This window comes from Erinaceus europaeus, chromosome 12 (assembly GCF_950295315.1).
Source record: "Erinaceus europaeus chromosome 12, mEriEur2.1, whole genome shotgun sequence".
NCBI lineage: Eukaryota > Metazoa > Chordata > Mammalia > Eulipotyphla > Erinaceidae > Erinaceus > Erinaceus europaeus.
Window position 1 is genome coordinate 16,612,851 of NC_080173.1, and position 8,530 is coordinate 16,621,380.

General features: G+C 40.5%; 1 long non-coding RNA gene across 1 annotated transcript; it reads right to left on the bottom strand.

The window, feature by feature from the left end:
- Window positions 1–3,246: 3,246 nt before the first annotated feature.
- Window positions 3,247–5,686, bottom strand: LOC132541707 (uncharacterized). The gene is made up of 2 exons (XR_009552803.1): window positions 5,496–5,686; window positions 3,247–3,613 (listed from the first exon to the last, which is right to left on the bottom strand). It is a non-coding gene; the product is annotated as an uncharacterized LOC132541707 (long non-coding RNA).
- Between the last annotated feature and the right edge of the window lie 2,844 nt (window positions 5,687–8,530).

Consider the following 8,530-nt stretch of genomic DNA (forward strand, 5'->3'; position numbering starts at 1 on the left):
CAGATTTGCATAATAATCTCTTCATTGGCATATCTCACCAAAGTAAAAGACTCTGGGGTGGGTGTGGGTAGGTGGGGAGAATATAGGTCCAAGAAGGATTCAGAGCACCTAGTGGGGGTTGTATTGTTATATGGGAATCTGGGGAATGTTATGCATGTACAAACTATTGTACTTACTGTTGAATGTAAAACATTAATTCCCCAATAATAAAAAAATAGTACTAAAAATAAAATAAAATAAAATAATAATAATCTCTTCATTTAAATGAAGTACATGACTCATAAGCTTTAGACTTAAGGCCCTTCTTAGATGCTAACTATGAATACTGAATAATCTCAGCATTATGGTGAATAGATTCTAACTCTTTCAGACTCCAATGTTCATCCTGACCCCTCACATTCTTTCAGATTCACTTTATACTAATTGTTTTAAGAAAATTCTTTCTTTTGGATTAATATTTCAACTATTTAAAAATAGGTAAACTTCATTATTGTGCATTATCACTTGAATAGGCTAAATAATTTTAGTGCCTCCATAGACAATTAACTTTCAAACTGAAGCATGAAGATTTATTTTAAAAAATAAAGAGAAAGCATCCGCATTGAAGTGGATTAAAATAGATGTCTTATTTAGAATTATAAAAAGCAGTTCCATTTTTCATATGTCACATTTAAAACATGACTTATTTCTAAAAGATATTTCAGAGTGGTATTATAGGTCTGTTAATAAGAAAAGCCACTGTGTAACAGTACAGTGATAAAGAACAAAGTGTAAAAAAAAAAAAAAGTAGAGTAACTATTTTACTTGTTCAACCCATATAAATGAAAATCATTTACACAAAGACAAATGGGACTCAGCTATGAAATTACCAGGCCTGCCCATTATGCTATAATAATTAGAAGTCCTATGACAAAGATACACACACACAAAGTTAAATCCTTAAGAACCCTAACCCAACACTTCATCTGCACTATTCCAGACTTTAGGTTCATGATTAGTCAACAACTTGTTTGGCTTTATATGTTAACTCTCTTTTCAGCCACCAGTTTCCAGATGCTTCCATGATGTCAACCCAACTTCCCTGGACAGACAACCCCACCAATGTGCCTTGGAGTTCCACTTCCCCAGAGCACTTCCCCACTAGGAAAAGAGAGAGGCAGGCTGGGAGTATGGATCGACCTGTCAACGCCCATGTTCAGAGGGGAAACAATTATCAGAAGCCAGACCTTCCACCTTCTGCATCCCACAATGATCTTGGGTCCATACTCCCAGAGGGATAAAGAATAGGAAAGCTATCAGGGGAGGGGATGGTATACGGAGGTCTGGTGGTGGGAACTGTGCAAAGCTGTACCCCTCTTATCCTGTGGTTTTGTCAATGTTTCCTTTTTATAAATAAAAAAATTTTTAAAAGACAAAAAAAAAAAAAGAACCTGGAATCACTTTTAAAGCTAGAGCTTCACATGGAAGAGCATTAAAGTTTTCTTTCTTTCTACAGCTGAGGAAATGCCTCAATCTTCTGGTTCAAGATGGCTGACAGCAGAATACACATCTGGTGCCCTTCCTTCTCAAATTCCACCCACAGGCTTTTATTAAGCACCTGCTATGCAACAGGTCATTGAAATGGAAGTACTCATAGCAAAATGAACATCCAAGAGGCCCATCAGCAATGAACTCCCCTAATTCATGATCCAGATGAGCTTTGAAGCATAGCACAGAGCAAACCTGGGAACTTTTGGCAGCCCTGAATTTTCCCTGGGGAGTAGTAGAGAAACCCAGACACTTTTTCATTATCATCTAAAACTGCTATGAGCTAACTTCTGACACAGGGCTTATACAGTAACTGCTTTGTAGGCCACATAGTCTTTCTCAAGTGTCATTTCAGAGAGAAAGCAGCCATAGCCAATAGATAAGCAAGTGTGGCGTGCTCTAAAAAAAATATTTATAAAACTAGGTAGAAAGTCACACTTTGCTAGCCCTTGACTTTTTTTTTTTTTTAAACCATTATGGCTACACTATATGAAATGGAGAGATTTTTTTTTTATGTTTAAGGGGCCACTATCTTGTCAGATTTTTTTTCTTTTTTTTTTTTTTGTGTGTGTGTGTGTGTATTTTTTAAAATTTTTTTTATATTTATTTATTTTCCCTTTTTGTTGCCCTTATTGTTTAACATTGTTGTGGTTATTGATGTCATCATTGTTGTTGGCTAGGACAGAGAGAAGTGGAGAGAGGAGGGGAAGACAGAGAGGGGGAGAGAAAGATAGACACCTGCAGACCTGCTTCACCGCCTGTGAAGCGACTCCCCTGCAGGTGGGGAGCCGGGGCTCCAACCGGGATCCTTACGCCGGTCCTTGCGTTTTGCGCCACGTGCGCTTAACCCGCTGCAATACTGCCCTACTCCCCAGATTTTTTTTCTAACCTCTTCTCTGTACCCCTGTTGGACAGGCTGCCCAGATAATTCCCAAAATTCTACCCCAGGATTCCAACTTGGATCAGTTATATAAGATGCATCCTGGGGATGAATCCTGACATTTCCAACTCCACTATTAATCTCAACCAACGGTAAACTCGACCTGTTTTACTTCTTACTGTGTCAGTTTACTTCTCTCCTTCTTTACTGTCATTGAAATAAGCAGAAGCCATATACAGTTTCCCATCAGATCTGTTTTCATCCATCCGATTCCACTTCCAATTTCTGTTCCCAAAGTTTCAGTAACTAATAGTAACTGACTTTCTGACATGTGCTAGACACTCTTCTAGGCATGGGAGATAAACCAGTAAACAAAAGACATGCTTTCGAAGTCCCTAATCTTGTGGAATTCATTTTGTTGTATATAGAGAGTTGATGATCAGGAGAAGGTTCCTTAGGAAGGTAAGACTAGAGCAAACCCTTGAAGGAGATGAGAGAGTCAGAGGCATTCCTAGCTACTTGGGGGGCAATAACCCAGGCTGGAGGTGATGATGGTGATACAGATCAAGAAGGGCAACAGAAGACAAAATGTCAGATTCTAAGTATATAAACTTGGAAAGCAAAGTCTATAAGATCTCAAGTTGTATTGGGTATGAAGTGGGAAACAGTATCAAATTAACTCCAAGTTCATCCTCAATAAAACTGAAAGTCTTCAATAAAGGAAGGGTTTGGGATGGAGACCATGAGTAGTTTGGATCTGGACATGGTATGTCTCACTATATTGAGTCTTGTTTTTCTAAAAATAAAAAATAAAATAAAAAACTATTTTTACTGGTATATTTATTTTTTAATTATTAGTGATTTAATAATGATTAACAAGATTGAAAGGTAACAGGGGTACAAGTCCATACAATTTCCACCACCAGAGTCTGTGTCCCATCCCCTCCATTGGAAGTTTCCCTATTCTTTATCCCTCTGGGAGTATACACCAAATTGTTTATGAGATGCAGAAGGTGGAAGGTCTGGCTTCTGTAATTGCTTCTCCACTGGACATGGACATTGGCAGGTGGACCCAGACCCTCAGGCTGCTTCTATCTTTCCCTAGTAGGATAGGGCTCTGGAGAGGTGACGTTCCAGGACACATTGGTGAGGTTGTCTACCCAGAGAATTAAGGATGGTATCATAGTTGTATCTGAAACTTGGTGGCTGAAAGTGGTAAGATATAAAGCAGAACAAATTTCTTTTAACAAACAGGAACCCAAAGGTAAGAATAGAGCAGATAAAACTAGGGGCCTTCATGTGGCTAAGAAGCTAGGAAGTCTATTTTAGGTATGTTCCAAGGGGCCCATAACTTTATTAATTTTTGCCTGAGCCCAATAGCTAGCATGTAGATAGACGAAAAGTATTGTCTGGGAAGAAAGTGTCACACCTCAGTCAGATTCTCTGCCAGGTGGCCTGGTGAGTTCCTACCACTTCTCTGGCTCTATACTCATATACCTCAGAGATATTGCAGGATGGGTTCAAGACCACCACCAACCAAGTGTATTTTTTTTTAATTCCCAGTTCATTTAATAAGTCATGGTTATATGATATTGTATTCAGTAGCACTATGTCTAAAAGATATAATCACCTTAATTTTTTAAAAAAAAATACTGTAGAAAAAAATATTAATCATCCTAAGGAACTTCCCAGAGTCATAGTCCTTTATCGATGAAAGATGACAATAGTAACATCAAAGATCAACCACCACAGAATAACTCTAACAGAGCCAATAAGGGAAAAGTAAAAAAAAAAATATTGCAAGAATTACTAAACTATGACACAGAAACAAAGTGACTATTGGAAAAAATAACACCGATAAATGCCGGGTTGACGTGAACCATCAATTTGCAAAAGGTACGCTATCTGCAGAGTGCAATAAAGCAGTGCATAAAGAGGAGGTATCCCTGTATTCGTCCCCAGGCTCCCCCTCGAGGCTCATTCTTTGAATTACACCGCTCCTCCTTCAGTTCCTTCAGTTCTTCACAATCTCCAGTATAATCTGATTCCTTGGACTGGAGTGTCCAACTACCCTCCATTCCCGCTGTCTTCCTTCCTCAGATCAGGTAAATCCTGTTCAAATTTCATGTCTCAAAATTGAACTCCATTGCCTTACATAAACCTGTAGATCTAGGGGTACTGGGTTAGGAGCACATAGTACTCCTAACATAAAGACCCTTGCAAAGTCAGCTGAGGTAAAGAACAAACACCTCATCACAGACCCCTGCAAGCGTCAACCCGGCTTTGACCTAGCACGTTATGATTGGGTCCTCCTCAATCGCTATCGAACAGGCCATGGCCGGTGCGCCGCTATGTTCCATCGCTGGGGAGCCAGAGACGACCCGAACTGACCCTGCGGCTACAGACAGACTATGACCCACATAGTCAATGACTGCCACCTCTCCAGATTCAAAGGAGGTCTCGAAACTTTACATCAGGCTCAACCTGATGCTGTTGACTGGCTACGGAAGAAGGGCAAACGCTAGAAGAAGATGCAAAGATCCCAGTTCTAACCCCTGGTTCCCTACCTGCAGGGAGGGGGGGTCAATTCACAAGGGTGAAGCAGGTCTGCAGGTATCTATCTTTCTTTCTTTCTTTTTTTAACCAGAGCACTGTTCAGCTCTGGCTTATGGTGGTGCAGGGCATTGAACCTGGGACTTTGGAGCCTCAGGCATGAGAGTCTGTTTGCATAACCATTATGCTATCTACCCTCTGCCCTGATATCTATCTTTCTCTCTTCCTCTCTATCTTCCCCTCCTCTCTCAAGTTCTCTCTGTCCTATCAAAAAAAAAAAAATGAAAAGATGGTCACAGGGACAATGGATTCATTTTTTTAAAATTTATTTCTTTATTGGGGAATTAATGTTTTACAAGGGACAATGGATTCATAGTGAAGGCGCCAAGCCCCCACAATAACCATGGAGGCAAAAAACAAAACGAAACAAAGAAGCAAAGAAAAACTGGTATGTCTCCTCCTATGCTTTTTGCTGCATCCTACATTTGTTACCTATAGTGACATAATCATATCCTTATTTGATTCATGTTCTTACCACTTATTAGGGTCCAGAGGTGGGAGGGGGATAGCTTCACATCTTTTTTTGTTCATCGTTGTATTTCCAGTGTCTCCCACAATGCCTGGCCATATAACAAATACTCAGTAAATATCTGTTGTATGAGTGAATAAACAGCATATGGCTTACTGTTCACCTAAAACATCTACTTACACAGTTACTCACCTTCAGAATTTTTTTTTTTTTTTTGCCTCCAGGATTATTGCTGGGGCTCAGTGCCAGCACTACGAATCCATAGGCCAGTTTTTCATTTTCTTCTTTTTCTCTCTCTTTTTCATTTTATTTGCTAGGACAGAGAGAAATTGAGAAGGGAGGGGGAAATAAAAAAGGGCAAAGTGGGAGAGAAAGAGACACCTGCAGCCCTGCTTCACCACATGTGAACCCCCCCCTGCCCCTGCAGATAGGGTACAGGGACTCAAACCCAGGTCCTTGCACATAGTACTATGCACACTTAACCAGGTGCACCACTGATCAGCAACCCCCTTCAGAATCTATGTATACTGCTAGTATAAGGCATTCTGAACTAGAAAAAAAAAACACAAAGGAAATGACACAACATTATCACTTATGCTAATTGGTAATGTCACTAAAAGTTCATTGTGCTCATTACAGAATCTTGACTGGTTTCTTCTGTGTAAAATATGGTCATGCTCACCAGAGTTCTGGCTCCCCTCAGAAGCTCGGGTATGCTGCAGGCTTACATTGTCCCTCCCCTCAAAGACCCAGCAAGTCATGATGCAAGCAGAAGTCAGATGCATCAATTCCGGGCAGACATAAGAAAGCTAATGTGCAATCCTCCAGGCTCCTCTACCCACCTCCTGCCCCATACTAGTTTTACCATAAGAAATTACCACAGATCAGTGGTACAAGGCAACAATAGTTCTCTCACAGTTCTGGAGTCTATCAGTCTCAAAGTGAAGAGTTGACAAGGCCATGTTCCCTCTCAAGGCTCTGGGAAAGTCTCTCTTTTCCAGCTATTGGAGGTTGTTTTTTTTTTCCACACTGCTTGGCGTAGAGATGCATCATTCTAATCTCTGCTTCCACCTTCATATGACCTTCTCCCTGTGAGGGTCTCTCTTGTGTCTCTGACTTCCTTTCTCTAATCTCCCTCTCCTTTCTCTAATAATGGCATGAATCATTGGACTGACTCCATGATATGTCATAATGATCTCAGTATAGATTGATTACATCTGCAAAAACCATACTTCCAAATAAGGCTGCATTTACAAATATTGGGGGCCAAAGTATTGAAAATGAGTTTGGGGGTACACAATTTAACCCACTATGCCAGTGGAGACTGGCAATTATGAAACACATGGAGATAGAGTCTTCATCAGTTGGGTCCCAGAGTGACTGAATAGACAGGTTTATATCCCCCAGTTTGACTCATCTCAGAGGCATATTCACTGAGCACCTGGGCAGGTTGAGTGGTTTATGACAAGTAACACACCTATTCTTCTTGCTGTCTGATGACTACACTTACCTTCATGTCAACTGAATACACTGTATAACATTTTCTTTAGTCTATTTCTTGATAGTTCTCCATAACATACACACACACACACACACACACACACACACACACACACACACACACACACGTACATAGAGAAAGAGAAACTAAGGCCAGATCCCTACTCAGCTTTGACTTATGATGCTGATGCCAAAGACTAAACGTAGGACCTCAGAACCTCAGCATGAAAGTCTTCCGCACCAATGTGTCCTGGAACTTCACTTCTCCAGAGCCCTTCCCCATTAGGGAAAGATAGAAACAGGCTGGGGGTATGGATCTACCTGCCAGCACCCATATCCAGCAGAGAAGCAATTACAGAAGCCACATCTTCCCCCTTCTACACCCCATAAAGAATTTTGGTCCATACTCCCAGAGGGATAAAGAGTAGGGAATCTTCCAATGGAGGGGATAAAATATGGAACTCTGATGGTGGGAATTGTATGGACTTGTACTCCTGTTATCTTACAATCTTGTCAATCATTATTAAATCAATAAAAAAATTCAAAAAAAGAAAGTCTTCTGCATAATCATTACACTCTCTCTGTAGCCCCTCCATAGCATATATTATTCCTGTGGAATATTAATTATTTACTGAGTGTCTTCTATGCATGCCTTTCATTGTATTATGTTCCAAGAGGGATGTGTGAGCTGCTAAACACAAGACTCTTAATTGCAAGGAGTTCAATCTAATCTGATGAGCCTGAAAAGAAGAAAGAGAGAGAGAAGGAAAAATAGAGAAAGAAGAAGGAGGAAGAGGAGGAGGAGGAGGAGAAAGAGAAGGAAAGAAAAGGAAAGAAAACTATACCAGTGTTGACTGACATTGTTATAAGACATCAAAGAATAAGACTTACTAAGAAGTAACACTAACAGAGATCCCAATCTGTTTGTTCTAGGCTGTGCTGAGGACTTTATAGGTACTGAAATCATGAATCCCCATAGAGTTGAATAATTCATATCCATTTCACAGATGAGAAAACAGAGACTTGGGTTAAGCAGCTTGCCTGATTGTCACTCAAGATGCCAATGTGGGTCAGTTAGGTTCACAAATGCATGGTCCTGTGGGTTATATCCAGAGCTGTTCTTTCTGCTCTCTGAACTACACGAAGCCTGGTTTTCTTCATACAGTTATCCCTGGGCTAAACTGATGATACCATGGCATCAACTAGCTGTTGTAATACATAGAACAGAGTAGATAAGTTACTCTTCAGTTTCCATTTTAGTGTTGACCTTCTTAATTTACAAATGAGACCAAATTCAACCTTTCATCTTTTTTAAATTTTTTAAAATTTATTTATAAAATGGAAACACTGACAAGGCCATGCGATAAGAGGGGTACAATTCCCACCACCAGAGTTCCGCATCCCATCCCCTCCCCTGATAGCCCTCCCACTCTTTAACCCAGTGGAATCATGGACCCAGGGGTCATTATGGGGTGCAGAAGGTGGGAGGCCGGGCCCCTATAATTGCTTCCCCGCTGAACATGGGCATTAACAGGTCAATC